The following is an 18,350-nucleotide window of genomic DNA, read 5'->3' as shown; positions in this document are numbered from 1 at the left end:
GTAAACTCAAAGTACAGCCAACGTTCAAAACCAAATCTTTCCTTCCTCTTCTCTTGTTGCTATGTCTTTATTACTCCTGTTTGTGATATAGGCATCGCAAAAACAATATCAATATTGTTAGTTGCAATGGGATTCTATTTTCGCAATACATAAAAAGAAACGTACCTTTCACTGCTACATCTTCTCCTGTCAGGTCTTTGGGGTGGGTTATTAGTTCATAACATAAAATAATATAATGGTAACGTAAATTATACACACGTAATACCTTACACAACAAAACAAATTCGCAAAATATAAAAATATAAAAAAATATTTGCAAAAAATTTCTTTTAGCTATAACCTTTAAAATAAGAAAATGGATAACACATAAATTAGTGTCAATATTAAAAAACACAACTAATCTACGCTTTCCTCAATACTACCTTGTGCGCTATATAGGATGGAGCATAACAATAACAAACATTAGGTAAAACCATAAATCACACATTTACATTAAGAATATTCACTAAGCCTGGGCGTAGTTTGTGTAGCAGTACGACACGCAGCTTCATGTAGTATATGTAGCATAGCTTAAAACACTGTGTACTTGTCTTTACTGTGCTAAAATTTCAAAATAATTGCAAAAAGCTTCCTGTACATAACCAGATATGTGAAAATAAGTTTTTCTATTTGTATATGCTAAAGTGCATATAGTATTTTCACAATGGTGAAACTGAAAACATGTAAAGCAGTGGGAGATGTGATGATTTTGGGATCCTCCCTAACCTAGGGAGAGTACCAAACAGATGCCTTGAAAATAAAAAAGCACATCTTATTGAACAATTTAGTTGTGGTCCCATCCTCTTAGGACAAACCCAAACACAGTTATTGGCAAAAAAAAATACCCAACCAAAGGCCCTGCAAAGCATTATGGGATGAAATTAGCATTGGGCAGTGAATATTATATAGCATACAATATCAAAAGAATTCTACAAAGAGCTGCAGTTCCACTGGTCGTCCCTAGATGTCCCTCACAAGTCAAATGCAAATGCTTGATGAAAGGGTTTCAATGGTTTTGCATTTCACTTGTGAGGGACATCTAGGGACGACCGGTAGAACTGCAGCTCTTTGTAGAATTATTTTGATGTTGGATACTATAATATTCACTGCCACTGCTAATCTTGTCCCATAATGCTTTGCAGGGCCTTTGGTTGGGATTGTTTTTTGCCAATAACTGTGCTTGGGGTGGTCCTAAAATGATGAGATCACCAATGAAGTTCAACAAAATGTGCTTTTTGTTTATGCTCTTTGTGTTCAAGGCATCTGCTTGGTGCTCCCCCTAGGTTAGGGGGGGCCAAAATCATCAGCTCTCTCATTACCTAATGTTTTCATTGTAAAAGATCATTTTTGTCAATTGGTTATATGTTGTTAAGCATTTAAAATTGCTTTTTCAAAGCATCTGAGAATATTGTTCATTTAGATGCTACGCTACATGATTAAGTACATAAAAATTGCATCTTACCTTTCTCTTTCCTCGCTGCTCCCTCTTCTTTTCACCTATGGTCTGTCTAATGAAGCTTTAGAACAATGACATCGGAATTAATAGTTATGCTAAATAACACACGCGTGTTATCAAACACTATCCAGCAGATTCGCAACACATTAAAATGCTACGTAAATAATAAAATCTATATGTTTCCTCTAGCCATAACATTTACAATAGGAAAAACAGTTAACACAAAAAGATGTAACCACAAAAGAAAACGAAACGTACCTTTTGCTTCGCTCGCTGTGCCTTCTTTCTCGTGACCGGTTACGGAGGTGGAGTATCCCAAAATTAGCATAAACATTGGAAATCCCTGTACAGTACACGTGCGCATTATGAAACATTACACAGCAGATTTGCAAGACATTAATATATGCATTATTAATAAATAAATGCCAAAACAACTATTTAAACACAAATACTCATTTTACGAAAAATATAAACACAAAGTACTGCAAAAATAGAATACAATATTACCGTCTTTTGACGTCCATGCAGTAAAGAAAAGATAAAAAAAATAGCATAAACATTAGCAGGTACCGTCAACTACACAAACGAATTAACAAAAAATACAGAGCACATTCAAAACAAAATGAAACAACATTTTTAATAAATAGTTACATCAAATATTTTTTCAAACACTAATATTTACAATACAAACCTAGTTAACACAAAGAAATCTACATAATAAATGTTTTACTTTTATATCCCTAAGGGCGCAGTCTTATCGCATCCAATCCATGTTATAGGGCATCACAAACACAGCATAACATTTTTTTAATGTAAATCATACACGCGTAATCCCAAACACAAAAAAACTGATTCGCAACATATTAAAATACCAAAATATTTTGAAATATGTAAGACAAAGAATTATTTTAACTACAGCATTTACAATAGAAAAACGGATAACACATAAAGTACTGTCAATATCGCAAACACAATTTACTTTCGCTTTGGTCACTGCTACCACGTGCGGTGCATGGTATGGAGCATAACAACAATAACAAACATTCAATAAAACTGTAAATCAACCATTAACATTAACAGTATTCACATAGGTAATACACAAGTACAGGCAACGTTAAAAAAACCTCTTACCTCTCTCTTTCCTTGCTTTTCAGCTCCGGTCTGTCAAGTGAAGCATCAGAACAATGACATCAACATTAAAAGTTATGCTAAATAACACGCGAAAATTATCAATCACTACCAAGCAGATTCGCAACACACTAAAATACTGCATAAATAAATACTTAAATCTATATGTTTTCTTAAGCAATAACATTTACAATAGAAAAAACAGTTAACACAGAAAGCTGTAACAAAAAAAACCAAAAAAACATACCTTTTACATCGCTCGCTGCGCCTTGTAGTATTTGCTACCAATTATGGCATAAGCAATCACTAAAAAATACCAACAGTTTTGCTGAAAATCCAAGATTTATCCAATGTAACATTAGTCTAAATAAAACAAACTGTATATGTAGCACTTGCTATAGACATTAGCAAAGATAAAATACCACCATGCTCATATATAAATGGAATGAAATTTGAACATATACCAATACAATTACAATTGCATAATTTAGAAGAAAGATGACTTTCTCCACGAATTCCTTTTGCGCAAATTTGAACATTACCTCATGGCTCTCAAAAGTCATCAAGGGCTGTTGTTAATGTACCTGCAGATGATATGACAACAGTCACAATTTTACCAATTCAAATCAATGATGAAATGACAATTCGAATCAAACTAAAAAGAAAGTTAGCTTTCAAATCATTTACCCATTTTGAAAATGTTAGACCAAACATAGTGAAAAGAGCAGCACTATGGCTAGCAACAAACAGTGACATGTTTAAAGAATATGGAGTCACTGTTAATCCAGATTGGGAATATATACCACAAGAAATAAACTATTACAGTGAAACATCTGAAGATCATAATTCAACAAGCTCCTCAGACAACATACAAGCAGGAAATGTAGATACTTTATTAATAAATGAAACAATCACAACCGATAGTCCCAATGTATTATGTTTAACACCTGCTGAACATAACACACCTAGAGGTTTATATGAAGACAAAGATTCAGAATTTTTAGCTTTTCCAACCATATTTGTTGGCCCTCGAAGACCTTTTAATAATGATAGACATGTACCTGTACATTATAGTACAATATGCCAAGGGGAATTAAGGAGCTATGATAGAAGAGTGTCCAAATCTATTACAAATATTTCTTTTTTAAACTAAAAAATTTGCACTTAAGACAAATACAAGGGAAAGTAAATATTTCTTTAATGACATTTTTCAACAATGGTGAATGTATTACTGCCAAAGACAAAACATAACTTAGAAAGCATCTTTAAATATAATGAAGGGTACAAAATATTAAAAACTATTTGCAGTTCACCATCATATTGAGGGCACTGCAAAAAAGATCTCTTTGCAATGATAAGGCAACTTGGAATACGAAAATTTGTCCTCACTGTATCTGCCGCAGAAACTAAATGGCAACACTTAATTAATATATTATTACGAGTGCAAAATCTACATAATTGCACTGAAGAACAATTTAAAGAAATGTCCTGGGAAACAAAATGTAAATTAATACTTGAAGATTCAATTACCTGTGCAAGGCATTTTGACTTTCAAGTAAGAAAATGATTTAATTGCGTGATAATGGACAAAACAAACCCTATTGGAAAATTTCAAGATTTGTTTTACAGGGTTGAATTCCGACAAAGAGTTTCACCACATATACACGCATTATTATGGATTGAAAATGCACCATTATATGGAATAGCAAAGTTACCACAAGTCATTACATTATAGACAAATGTATAAATTGCAGTAAATCGCAAGAACCAGAATTAGAGAAATTACTACCTCTACGAAAGCATGCACACACCAACAATTGCAGAAGATAGAGGGATGGAGGGATGGAAGAGATAGGAGGGATGGAAGAGAGCGATAGATGGATGGATCTTCATAGTACCGTAAATAAATTGTTACAATAATATACAATCACATTCAAGTGGAAGTAACATTAAATATCGAAGCATACCTTTCTGCTCCCATGCCATCCTCTCTTCCTAGCGGTAAGGAAACAGGTAAACATATATAAAACAAAAAGATAAACTACATCAATATCAAAGCATACCTTTCTGGTTGCATGCTGTCCTCTGTTGTCACGGCCTTATGAAAGACTTGACACATACAATAGAATGTGATGAAATACATAAAATAGAAGCAACATTAAATATTAAAGCGTACCTTTCTGGTCGCATGCTGTCCAGTCTTCTCAACTCTGTACAAAGAGGTGCACATATACAATACAGAGATATAAAATAGTCAATACATTACAGTAAACTCAAAGTACAGCCAACGTTCAAAACCAAATCTTTCCTTCCTCTTCTCTTGTTGCTATGTCTTTATTACTCCTGTTTGTGATATAGGCATCGCAAAAACACTATCAATATTGTTAGTTGCAATGGGATTCTATTTTCGCAATACATAAAAAGAAATGTACCTTTCACTTCACTCGCTGCTACATCTTCTCCGGTCAGGTCTTTGGGGTGGGTTATTAGTTCATAACATAAAATAACATTATGGTAACGTAAATTATACACACGTAATACCAAACACAACAAAACAAATTCGCAAAATATCAAAGTATACAAATTGTTTTGCAAAAAAAGTCTTTTAGCTATAAAATTTACAGAAGATAGAGGGATGGAGAGATGGAAGAGATAGGACGGAAGGTAACACTCTGTTCCAGCCCTGGTGGGAGAGATGGAAGGGAGGGAGTGAGGGATAGAGGGATGGGTATAGCGTTATACCTAACCCTTTAGCTATATACCTAACCATGAAGCTATATACCTAGGCCTAAAGCTATATACCTAAGCCTAAAGCTATGTACCTAACCCTGAAGCTATGTACCTAACCCTGAAGCTATGTACCTAACACATGGAAGGGAAAGGAGGGAAGGTAACACTCTGTTCCAGCCCTGGTGGGAAGGATGGAGGGAGGGATGGAAGGGAGGGATGGAATAGAGGGATGGGAGGGATGGAAGGGAGGGATAGAGGGATGGATCTTCATAGTACCGTACATAAATTGTTACAATAATATATAACCACGATCACATAAAAGTACACTAACTATTACACACTAGCTATTTACCTTTCTATTAGCTTGCTGCTCCATTTTTTTCACTCTGTTCAGCAAAGTAAGGCATCAGAAAAATAAATAATCTTTGACAGGTCCCTAAATTGCAAGCAGTTAGTACCAAACAGTACAAAAGAGATGCCAAGCCTAGTAAAATACACAACAATTAAAAACTAATAGCACATAATAGTTTTATTCATACAAATATATATAATACACTGAAATGAACACATCAAGTAGAGGTAACATTAAATATCGAAGCATACCTTTCTGCTCGCATGCCATCCTTTCTTCCTAGCAGTAAAGAAACAGGTAAACATATATAAAACAAAAAGATAAACTACATCAATTACAGAAATCATTCAATATCAAAGCATACCTTTCTGGTTGCATGCTGTCCTCTGTTGTCACAGCCTTATGAAAGACTGGACACGTACAATAGAATGTGATGAAATACATAAAATAGAAGCAACATTAAATATTAAAGCGTACCTTTCTGGTCACATGCTGTCCTGTCTTCTCAACTCTGTACAAAGAGGTGCACATATACAATACAGAGATATAAAATAGTCAATACATTACAGTAAACTCAAAGTACAGCCAACGTTAAAAACCAAATCTTTCCTTCCTCTTCTCTTGTTGCTATGTCTTTATTACTCCTGTTTGTGATATAGGCATCGCAAAAACAATATCAATATTGTTAGTTGCAATGGGATTCTATTTTCGCAATACATAAAAAGAAACGTACCTTTCACTTCACTCGCTGCTACATCTTCTCCTGTCAGGTCTTTGGGGTGGGTTATTAGTTCATAACATAAAATAATATTTTGGTAACGTAAATTATACACACGTAATACCTTACACAACAAAACAAATTCGCAAAATATCAAAATATAAAAAAAATTTGCAAAAAATGTCTTTTAGCTATAATCTTTAAAATAAGAAAATGGATAACACATAAATTAGTGTCAATATTAGAAAACACAACTAATCTACGCTTTCCTCAATGCTACCTTGTGCCTACATAGGATAGAGCATAACAATAACAAACATTAGGTAAAACCATAAATCACACATTTACATTAAGAATATTCACTAAGCCTGGGCGTAGTTTGCGTAGCAGCACTACACGTAGCTTTATGTAGTATACTTTAAACTTTGTGTAGTGCACATAGTCTGCAAAGCGTAGCTGAAGACACTGTGCACTTGTCTGTACTGGGCTTAAATTGCAAAATATTTACCAATAGATTTCTTTACATGTCTAGATATGAAAAAATACATTTTTCTATCATTATATACTAAAGTGCATAGAGTATTTTCACAATAGTGAAACTGAAAACATGTAAAGCAGTGGGAGATGTGATGATTTTGGGATCCTCCCTAACCTAGGGAGAGTACCAAACAGATGCCTTGAAAATAAAAAAGCACATCTTATTGAACAATTTAGTTGTGGTCCCATCCTCTTAGGACAAACCCAAACACAGTTATTGGCAAAAAAAAATACCCAACCAAAGGCCCTGCAAAGCATTATGGGATGAAATTAGCATTGGGCAGTGAATATTATATAGCATACAATATCAAAAGAATTCTACAAAGAGCTGCAGTTCCACTGGTCGTCCCTAGATGTCCCTCACGAGTCAAATGCAAATGCTTGATGAAAGGGTTTCAATGGTTTTGCATTTCACTTGTGAGGGACATCTAGGGACTACCAGTGGAACTGCAACTTGATGTAAGAATAATTTCAATGCTTTGCATCTCACTCGTGAGGGACATCTAGGGACGACCAGTAGAACTGCAGCTCTTTGTAGAATTATTTTGATGTTGGATACTATAATATTCACTGCCACTGCTAATCTTGTCCCATGATGCTTTGCAGGGCCTTTGGTTGGGATTGTTTTTTGCCAATAACTGTACTTGGGGTGGTCCTAAAATGATGGGATCACCACTGAAGTTCAACAAAATGTGCTTTTTGTTTATGCTCATTGTGTTCAAGGCATCTGCTTGGTGCTCCCCCTAGGTTGGGGGGGGGAGGGGCAAAATCATCAGCTCTCTCATTATCTAATCTTTTCATTGTAAAAGTTGTTTTTGTGAATTGGTTATATGCTGTGAAGTATGTAAAATTGTATTTTCAAAACATCTGAGAATATTGTTCATTTAGATGCTACGTTAGTTCAGACTTTGCATGATTCGTCCTCGCTGTTCCCTCTCCTTGCTGCTTTCTCTTCTTTTGAGTTATGGTCTGTCTAATGAAGCATTAGAACAATGACATCGGCATTAATAGTTATGCTAAATAACACACGCGTATTATCAAACACTATCCAGCAGATTCGCAACACACTAACATGCTACATAAATAATAAAATCTATATGTTTTCTCTAGCCCTTACATTTACAATAGGAAAAACAGTTAACACAAAAAGATGGAACCACAAAAGAAAACGAAACTTACCTTTTGCTTCGCTCGCTGTGCCTTCCTTCTCGCGACCGGTTACGGAGGTGGAGTATCACAAAATTAGCATAAACATTGAAAATCCCTGTACAGTACACATGCGCATTATGAAACATTACACAGCAGATTTGCAAAATAGTAATATATGCATTATTATTAAATAGTTGCCAAAACAACTATTTAAACACAAATACTCATTTTACAAAAAAATAAACACAAAGTAATGCAAAAATAGAATACAATATTACATTATTACTTACCTTGCTGTTCCGTCTTCTGACGTCCACGCAGTAAAGAAAAGATTAAAAAAATAGCATAAACATTAGCAGGTACCGTCAACTACACAAACGCATTAACAAAAAATACAGAGCACATTCGAAACAAAATAAAAAAACATTTTTAATAAATAGTTACATCAAATATTTTTTCAAACACTAATATTTACAATACAAACCTAGTTAACACAAAGAAATCTACATAACACATTTTTAACTTTTATATCCCTAAGGGTGCAGCCTTATCATATCCAATCCATGTTATAGGGCATCACAAACACAGCATAAATTTTTTTTTATGTAAATCATACACGCGTAATCCCAAACACAAAAAAACAGATTCGCAACATATTAAAATACCAAAATATTTTGAAATATGTAAGACAAAGAATTCTTTTAACTATAGCATTTACAATAGAAAAACGGATAACACATAAAGTACTGTCAATCTCACAAACACAATTTACTTTCGCTTTGGTCGCTGCTACCACGTGCGGTGCATGGTATGGAGCATAACAACAATAACAAACATTCAATAAAACTGTAAATCAACCATTAACATTAACAGTATTCACATAGATAATACACAAGTACAGGCAACATTAAAAAAAACTCTTACCTCTCTCTTTCCTTGCTTTTCAGCTCCGGTCTGTCAAGTGAAGCATCAGAACAATGACATCAGCATTAAAAGTTATGCTAAATAACACGCGAAAATTATCAATCACTACCGAGCAGATTCGCAACACACTAAAATACTGCATAAATAAATACTTAAATCTATATGTTTTCTTAAGCAATAACATTTACAATAGAAAAAACAGTTAACACAGAAAGCTGTAACAAAAAACCCCAAAAACGTACCTTTTACATCGCTCGCTGCGCCTTGTACTATTTGCTACCAATTATGGCATAAGCAATCACTAAAAAATACCAACAGTTTTGCTGAAAATCCAAGATTTCTCCAATGTAACATTAGTCTAAATAAAACAAACTATATATGTAGCACTTGCTATAGACATTAGCAAAGATAAAATACCACCATGCTCATATATAAATGGAATGAAATTTGAACATATACCAATACAATTACAATTGCATAATTTAGAAGAAAGATGACTTTCTCCACAAATTCCTTTTGCGCAAATTTGAACATTACCTCATGGCTCTCAAAAGTCATCAAGGGCTGTTGTTAATGTACCTGCAGATGATATGACAACAGTCACAATTTTATCAATTCAAATCAATGATGAAATGACAATTCGAATCAAACTAAAAAGAAAGTTAGCTTTCAAATCATTTACCCATTTTGAAAATGTTAGACCAAACATAGTGAAAAGAGCAGCACTATGGCTAGCAACAAACAGTGACATGTTTAAAGAATATGGAGTCACTGTTAATCCAGATTGGGAATATATACCACAAGAAATAAACTATTGCAGTGAAACATCTGAAGATCATAATTCAACAAGCTCCTCAGACAACATACAAGCAGGAAATTTAGATACTTTATTAATAAATGAAACAATCACAACCGATAGTGCCAATTTATTATGTTTAGCACCTGCTGAACATAACACACCTAGAGGTTTATATGAAGACAAAGATTCAGAATTGTTACCTTTTCCAACCATATTTGTTGGCCCTCGAAGACCTAATAATAATGATAGACATGTACCTGTACATTATAGTACAATATGCCAAGGGGAATTAAGGAGCTATGATAAAAGAGTGTCCAAATCTATTACAAATATTTTCTTTAAACTAAAAAATTTGCACTTAAAACAAATACAAGGGAAAGTAAATATTTCTTTAATGACATTTTTAAACAATGGTGAATGTATTACTGCCAAAGACAAAACATAACTTAGAAAGCATCTTTAAATATAATGAAGGGTACAAAATATTAAAAACTATTTGCAGTTCACCACCATATTGAGAGCACTGCAAAAAAGATCTCTTTGCAATGATAAGGGAACTTGGAATACGAACATTTTTCCTCACTGTATCTGCCGCAGAAACTAAATGGCAACAGTTAATTAATATATTATTACGAGTGCAAAATCTACATGATTGCAATGAAGAACAATTTAAAGAAATGTCCTGGAAAACAAAATGTAAATTAATACTTGAAGATCCAATCACCTGTGCAAGGCATTTTGACTTTCAAGTAAGAAAATGATTTAATTGCGTGATAATGGACAAAACAAACCCTATTGGAAAATTACAAGACATGTTTTACAGGGTTGAATTCCGACAAAGAGTTTCACCACATATACACGCATTATTATGGATTGAAAATGCACCATTATATGGAATAGCAAAGTAACCACAAGTCATTACATTTATAGATAAATGTATAACTTGCAGTAAATTGCAAGAACCAGAATTAGAGAAATTACTACCTCTACGAAAGCATGCACACACCAACAATTGCAGAAGATAGAGGGATGGAGGGATGGAAGAGATCGGAGGGATGGAAGAGAGCGATAGAGGGATGGATCTTCATAGTACCGTAAATAAATTGTTACAATAATATACAACCACATTCAAGTGGAGGTAACATTAAATATCAAAGCATACCTTTCTGCTCCCATGCCATCCTCTCTTCCTAGCGTTAAGGAAACAGGTAAACATATATAAAACAAAAAGATAAACTACATCAATATCAAAGCATACCTTTCTGGTTGCATGCTGTCCTCTGTTGTCACCGCCTTATGAAAGACTTGACACATACAATAGAATGTGATGAAATACATAAAATAGAAGCAACATTAAATATTAAAGCGTACCTTTCTGGTCGCATGATGTCCAGTCTTCTCAACTCTGTACAAAGAGGTGCACATATACAAGACAGAGATATAAAATAGTCAATACATTACAGTAAACTCAAAGTACAGCCAACGTTCAAAACCAAATCTTTCCTTCCTCTTCTCTTATTGCTGTGTCTTTATTACTCCTGTTTGTGATATAGGCATCGCAAAAACACTATCAATATTGTTAGTTGCAATGGGATTCTATTTTCGCAATACATAGAAAGAAACGTACATTTCACTTCACTCGCTGCTACATCTTCTCCGGTCAGGTCTTTGGGGTGGGTTATTAGATCATAACATAAAATAACACTATGGTAACGTAAATTATACACACGTAATACCAAACACAACTAAACAAATTCGCAAAATATCAAAGTATAAAAATTGATTTGCAAAAAAAGTCTTTTAGCTATAAAATGTACAGAAGATAGAGGGATGGAAGAGATAGGACGGAAGGTAACACTCTTTTCCAGCCCTGGTGTGAGAGATGGAAGGGAGGGAGTGAGGGATAGAGGGATGGGTATAGGGTTATACCTAACCCTTTAGCTATATACCTAACCCTGAAGCATTCTACCTAAGCCTAAAGCTATATACCTAAGCCTAAAGCTATATGCCTAAGCCTAAAGCTATATACCTAAGCCTGAAGCTATGTACCTAACCCTGGAGCTATGTACCTAACACATGGAAGGGAAAGGAGGGAAGGTGACACTCTGTTCCAGCCCTTGTGGGAGGGATGGAGGGAGGGATGGAAGGGAGGGATAGAGGGATGGAAGAGAGGGATTTGGAGGGATGGAAGGGAGGGATAGAGGGATGGATCTTCATAGTACCGTACATAAATTGTTACAATAATATATAACCATGATCACATAAAAGTACACTAACTTTTACACACTAGCTATTTACCTTTCTATTAGCTTGCTGCTCCATTTTTTTCACTCCGTTCACCAAAGTAAGGCATCAGAAAAATAAATAATCTTTGACAGGTCCCTAAATTGTAAGCAGTTAGTACCAAACAGTACAAAAGAGATGCCAAGCCTAGTAAAATACACAACAATTAAAAACTAATAGCACATAATAGTTTTTTTCATACAAATATATATAATACACTGAAATGAACACATCAAGTAGAGGTAACATTAAATATCGAAGCATACCTTTCTGTTCGCATGCCATCCTTTCTTCCTAGCGGTAAAGAAACAGGTAAACATATATAAAACAAAAAGATAAACTACATCAATTACAGAAAACATTCAATATCAAAGCATACCTTTCTGGTTGCATGCTGTCCTCTGTTGTCACAGCCTTATGAAAGACTGGACACATACAATAGAATGTGATGAAATACATAAAATAGAAGCAACATTAAATATTAAAGCGTACCTTTCTGGTCGCATGCTGTCCTGTCTTCTCAACTCTGTACAAAGAGGTGCACATATACAATACGGAGATATAAAATAGTCAATACATTACAGTAAACTCAAAGTACAGCCAACGTTCAAAACCAAATCTTTCCTTCCTCTTCTCTTGTTGCTATGTCTTTATTACTCCTGTTTGTGATATAGGCATCGCAAAAACAATATTAATATTGTTAGTTGCAATGGGATTCTATTTTCGCAATACATAAAAAGAAACGTACCTTTCACTTCACTCGCTGCTACATCTTCTCCTGTCAGGTCTTTGGGGTGGGTTATTAGTTCATAACATAAAATAATATAATGGTAACGTAAATTATACACACGTAATACCTTACACAACAAAACAAATTTGCAAAATATCAAAATATAAAAAAATATTTGCAAAAAAATTCTTTTAGCTATAACCTTTAAAATAAGAAAATGGATAACACATAAATTAGTGTCAATATTAAAAACACAACTAATCTACTCTTTCCTCAATACTACCTTGTGCGCTATATAGGATGGAGCATAACAATAACAAACATTAGGTAAAACCATAAATCACACATTTACATTAAGAATATTCACTAAGCCTGGGCGTAGTTTGTGTAGCAGCACTACACGCAGCTTAACACTGTGTACTTGTCTGTACTGTACTAAAATTGCAAAAAGCTTCGTGTACATGACCAGATATGAGAAAATAAGTTTTTCTATTTTTATATGCTAAAGTGCATATAGTACTTTCACAATGGTGGAACTGAAAAATTTGCAAGCAGTGGGAGATGTGATGATTTTGGGATCCTCCCTAACCTAGGGAGAGTACCAAACAGATGCCTTGAAAATAAAAAAGCACATCTTATTGAACAATTTAGTTGTGGACCCATCCTCTTAGGACAAACCCAAACACAGTTATTGGCAAAAAAAATACCCAACCAAAGGCCCAGCAAAGCATTATGGGATGAAATTAGCAGTGGGCAGGGAATATTATATAGCATACAATATCAAAAGAATTCTACAAAGAGCTGCAGTTCCACTGGTCGTCCCTAGATGTCCCTCACGAGTCAAATGCAAATGCTTGATGAATGGGTTTCAATGGTTTTGCATTTCACTCGTGAGGGACATCTAGGGACGACCAGTGGAACTGCAGCTTGATGTTAGAATAATTTCAATGCTTTGCATCTCACTTGTGAGGGACGTCTAGGGACGACCAGTAGAACTGCAGCTCTTTGTAGAATTATTTTGATATTGGATACTATAGTATTCACTGCCACTGCTAATCTTGTCCAATAATGCTTTGCAGGGCCTTTGGTTGGGATGGTTTTTTGCCAATAACTGTGCTTGGGGTGGTCCTAAAATGATGAGATCACCAATGAAGTTCAACAAAATGTGCTTTTTGTTTATGCTCTTTGTGTTCAAGGCATCTGCTTGGTGCTCACCCTAGGTTAGGGGGGGGCGAAATCATCAGCTCTCTCATTATACCCCAAGGATCCTCGCTGAGCCCAACCCTCTTCAACGTCTACATAAGCCCCCTCGCGGCCATCGCACGCCAACACAACCTGAACATCATCTCCTACGCCGACGATACCCAGCTTATCCTCTCCCTTACCAACGACCCCGCCGCCGCCAGAGCCAACCTTCACGAAGGAATGAAAGAAGTAGCCGAGTGGATGTCGACCAGCCGCCTGAAGCTGAACTCGGATAAGACGGAACTCCTCATCCTGGGATCCTCGCCCTCCGCCTGGGACGACTCCTGGTGGCCCCCCGCCCTGGGAACTGCACCCAAACCGACAGACCACGCACGCAACCTGGGCTTCATCCTGGACTCCTCCCTCTCCATGACCAAGCAAGTCAACGCAGTCTCCTCGTCGTGCTTCAACATCCTGCGCATGCTACGGAAAATCTTCCGGTGGATCCCCACCGAGACCAGGAAGACTGTCACCCAGGCCCTCGTCACCAGCCGACTGGACTACGGCAACGCCCTCTACGCCGGAACCACCGCCAGGCTCCAGAAGAGACTCCAACGGATCCAGAACGCCTCGGCCAGACTCATCCTCGACATCCCACGACACAGCCACATCTCCGGACACCTAAGAGACCTGCACTGGCTCCCGGTCAACAAGAGAATCACCTTCCGTCTCCTCACCCACGCACACAAAGCCCTACACGATCAAGGCCCGAGCTACCTCAACAACTGCATCAACTTCTACGCTCCCAAACGACACCTCCGATCAGCCAGTCACGCCCTCGCCGCCGTCCCCCGCATCCGAAGAACTACAACAGGAGGAAGGTCCTTCTCCTACCTGGCTGCCAAGACCTGGAACTCCCTCCCGACCGACCTGCGCCTGACCCAAGACCACCTCGCCTTCAGGAAGAAGCTCAAGACCTGGCTGTTCGGGCAGTAGCAGCACCCCCCCCCCTAGCGCCTTGAGACCCTCCGGGTAAGTAGAGCGCTCTATAAATGTCTATGATTGATGATTGATTGATTGATTATCTGTAATGATGATGATTTCATTGTAAAAGATCATTTTTGTGACTTGGTCATATGTTGTTAAGCATGTAAAATTGCTTTTTCAAAGCATCTGAGAATATTGTTCATTTAGATGCTACGCTACGTGATTAAGTACATAAAAATTGCATCTTACATTTCTCTTTCCTCGCTGCTCCCTCTTCTTTTCACCTATGGTCTGTCTAATGAAGCATTAGAACAATGACATCGGAATTAATAGTTATGCTAAATAACACACGCGTATTATCAAACACTATCCAGCAGATTTGCAACACATTAAAATGCTACGTAAATAATAAAATCTATATTTTTTCTCTAGCCATAACAGTTACAATAGGAAAAACAGTTAACACAAAAAGATGTAACCACAAAAGAAAACGAAAAAAAACGTACCTTTTGCTTCGCTCGCTGTTTCTTCTTTCTCGTGATTGGTTACGGAGGTGGAGTATCCCAAAATTAGCATAAACATTGGAAATCCCTGTACAGTACACGTGTGCATTATGAAACATTACACAGCATATTTGCAACACAGTAATATATGCATTATTAATAAATAAATGCCAAAACAACTATTTAAACACAAATACTCATTTTACGAAAAATATAAACACAAAGTTATGCAAAAATAGAATACAATATTACCGTCTTCTGACGTCCATGCAGTAAAGAAAAGATTTAAAAAAATAGCATAAACATTAGCAGGTACCGTCAACTACACAAACGAATTAACAAAAAATACAGAGCACATTCAAAACAAAATGAAAAAACATTTTTAATAAATAGTTACATCAAATATTTTTTCAAACACTAATATTTACAATACAAACCTAGTTAACACAAAGAAATCTACATAATAAATGTTTTACTTTTATATCCCTAAGGGCGCAGTCTTATCGCATCCAATCCATGTTATAGGGCATCACAAACACAGCATAACATTTTTTTAATGTAAATCATACACGCGTAATCCCAAACACAAAAAAACTGATTCGCAACATATTAAAATACCAAAATGTTTTGAAATATGTAAGACAAAGAATTCTTTTAACTATAGCATTTACAATAGAAAAACGGATAACACATAAAGTACTGTCAATATCGCAAACACAATTTACTTTCGCTTTGGTCGCTGCTACCACGTGCGGTGTATGGTATGGAGCATAACAACAATAACAAACATTCAATAAAACTGTAAATCAACCATTAACATTAACAGTATTCACATAGGTAATACACAAGTACAGGCAACGTTAAAAAAAACTCTTACCTCTCTCTTTCCTTGCTTTTCAGCTCCGGTCTGTCAAGTGAAGCATCAGAACAATGACATCAACATTAAAAGTTATGCTAAATAACACGCAAAAATTATCAATCACTACCGAGCAGATTCGCAGCACACTAAAATACTGCATAAATAAATACTTAAATCTATATGTTTTCTTAAGCAATAACATTTACAATAGAAAAAACAGTTAACACAGAAAGCTGTAACAAAAAAACAAAAAAAAAACATACCTTTTACATCGCTCGCTGCGCCTTGTACTATTTGCTACCAATTATGGCATAAGCAATCACTAAAAAATACCAACAGTTTTGCTGAAAATCCAAGATTTATCCAATGTAACATTAGTCTAAAAAAAACAAACTGTATATGCAGCACTTGCTATAGACATTAGCAAAGATAAAATACCACCATGCTCATATATAAATGGAATGAAATTTGAACATATACCAATACAATTACAATTGCATAATTTAGAAGAAAGATGACTTTCTCCACGAATTCCTTTTGCGCAAATTTGAACATTACCTCATGGCTCTCAAAAGTCATCAAGGGCTGTTGTTAATGTACCTGCAGATGATATGACAACAGTCACAATTTTACCAATTCAAATCAATGATGAAATGACAATTCGAATCAAACTAAAAAGAAAGTTAGCTTTCAAATCATTTACCCATTTTGAAAATGTTAGACCAAACATAGTGAAAAGAGCAGCACTATGGCTAGCAACAAACAGTGACATGTTTAAAGAATATGGAGTCACTGTTAATCCAGATTGGGAATATATACCACAAGAAATAAACTATTACAGTGAAACATCTGAAGATCATAATTCAACAAGCTCCTCAGACAACATACAAGCAGGAAATTTAGATACTTTATTAATAAATGAAACAATCACAACCGATAGTCCCAATGTATTATGTTTAACACCTGCTGAACATAACACACCTAGAGGTTTATATGAAGACAAAGATTCAGAATTTTTAGCTTTTCCAACCATATTTGTTGGCCCTCGAAGACCTTTTAATAATGATAGACATGTACCTGTACATTATAGTACAATATGCCAAGGGGAATTAAGGAGCTATGATAGAAGAGTGTCCAAATCTATTACAAATATTTTCTTTGAACAAAAAAATTTGCACTTAAAACAAATACAAGGGAAAGTAAATAATTCTTTAATTACATTTTTCAACAATGTTGAATGTATTACTGCCAAAGACAAAACATAACTTAGAAAGCATCTTTAAATATAATGAAGGGTACAAAATATTAAAAACTATTTGCAGTTCACCATCATATTGAGAGCACTGCAAAAAAGATCTCTTTGCAATGATAAGGCAACTTGGAATACGAAAATTTGTCCTCACTGTATCTGCCGCAGAAACTAAATGGCAACACTTAATTAATATATTATTACGAGTGCAAAATCTACATGATTGCACTGAAGAACAATTTAAAGAAATGTCCTGGGAAACAAAATGTAAATTAATACTTGAAGATCCAATTACCTGTGCAAGGCATTTTGACTTTCAAGTAAGAAAATGATTTAATTGCGTGATAATGGACAAAACAAACCCTATTGGAAAATTTCAAGACTTGTTTTACAGGGTTGAATTCCGACAAAGAGTTTCACCACATAGACACGCATTATTATGGATTGAAAATGCACCATTATATGGAATAGCAAAGTTACCACAAGTCATTACATTTATAGACAAATGTATAACTTGCAGTAAATCGCAAGAACCAGAATTAGAGAAATTACTACCTCTACGAAAGCATGCACACACCAACAATTGCAGAAGATAGAGGGAGGGAGGGATGGAAGAGATAGGAGGGATGGAAGAGAGCTATAGAGGGATGGATCTTCATATTACCGTAAATAAATTGTTACAATATTATACAATCACATTCAAGTGGAAGTAACATTAAATA

The 18,350-nt window shown here is 35.4% G+C and overlaps 1 long non-coding RNA gene across 1 annotated transcript; it reads right to left on the bottom strand.

The window, feature by feature from the left end:
• Window positions 1–5,092: 5,092 nt before the first annotated feature.
• LOC144791640 (uncharacterized) lies at window positions 5,093–6,319 on the bottom strand. The gene is made up of 3 exons (XR_013602442.1): window positions 6,183–6,319; window positions 5,957–5,984; window positions 5,093–5,739 (listed from the first exon to the last, which is right to left on the bottom strand). It is a non-coding gene; the product is annotated as an uncharacterized LOC144791640 (long non-coding RNA).
• Between the last annotated feature and the right edge of the window lie 12,031 nt (window positions 6,320–18,350).

This window comes from Lissotriton helveticus, chromosome 11, assembly GCF_964261635.1.
Source record: "Lissotriton helveticus chromosome 11, aLisHel1.1, whole genome shotgun sequence".
Taxonomy (NCBI): domain Eukaryota; kingdom Metazoa; phylum Chordata; class Amphibia; order Caudata; family Salamandridae; genus Lissotriton; species Lissotriton helveticus.
Note: the sequence above shows the minus strand (reverse complement) of the source record. Positions and strands in the feature narration are given on the sequence as shown.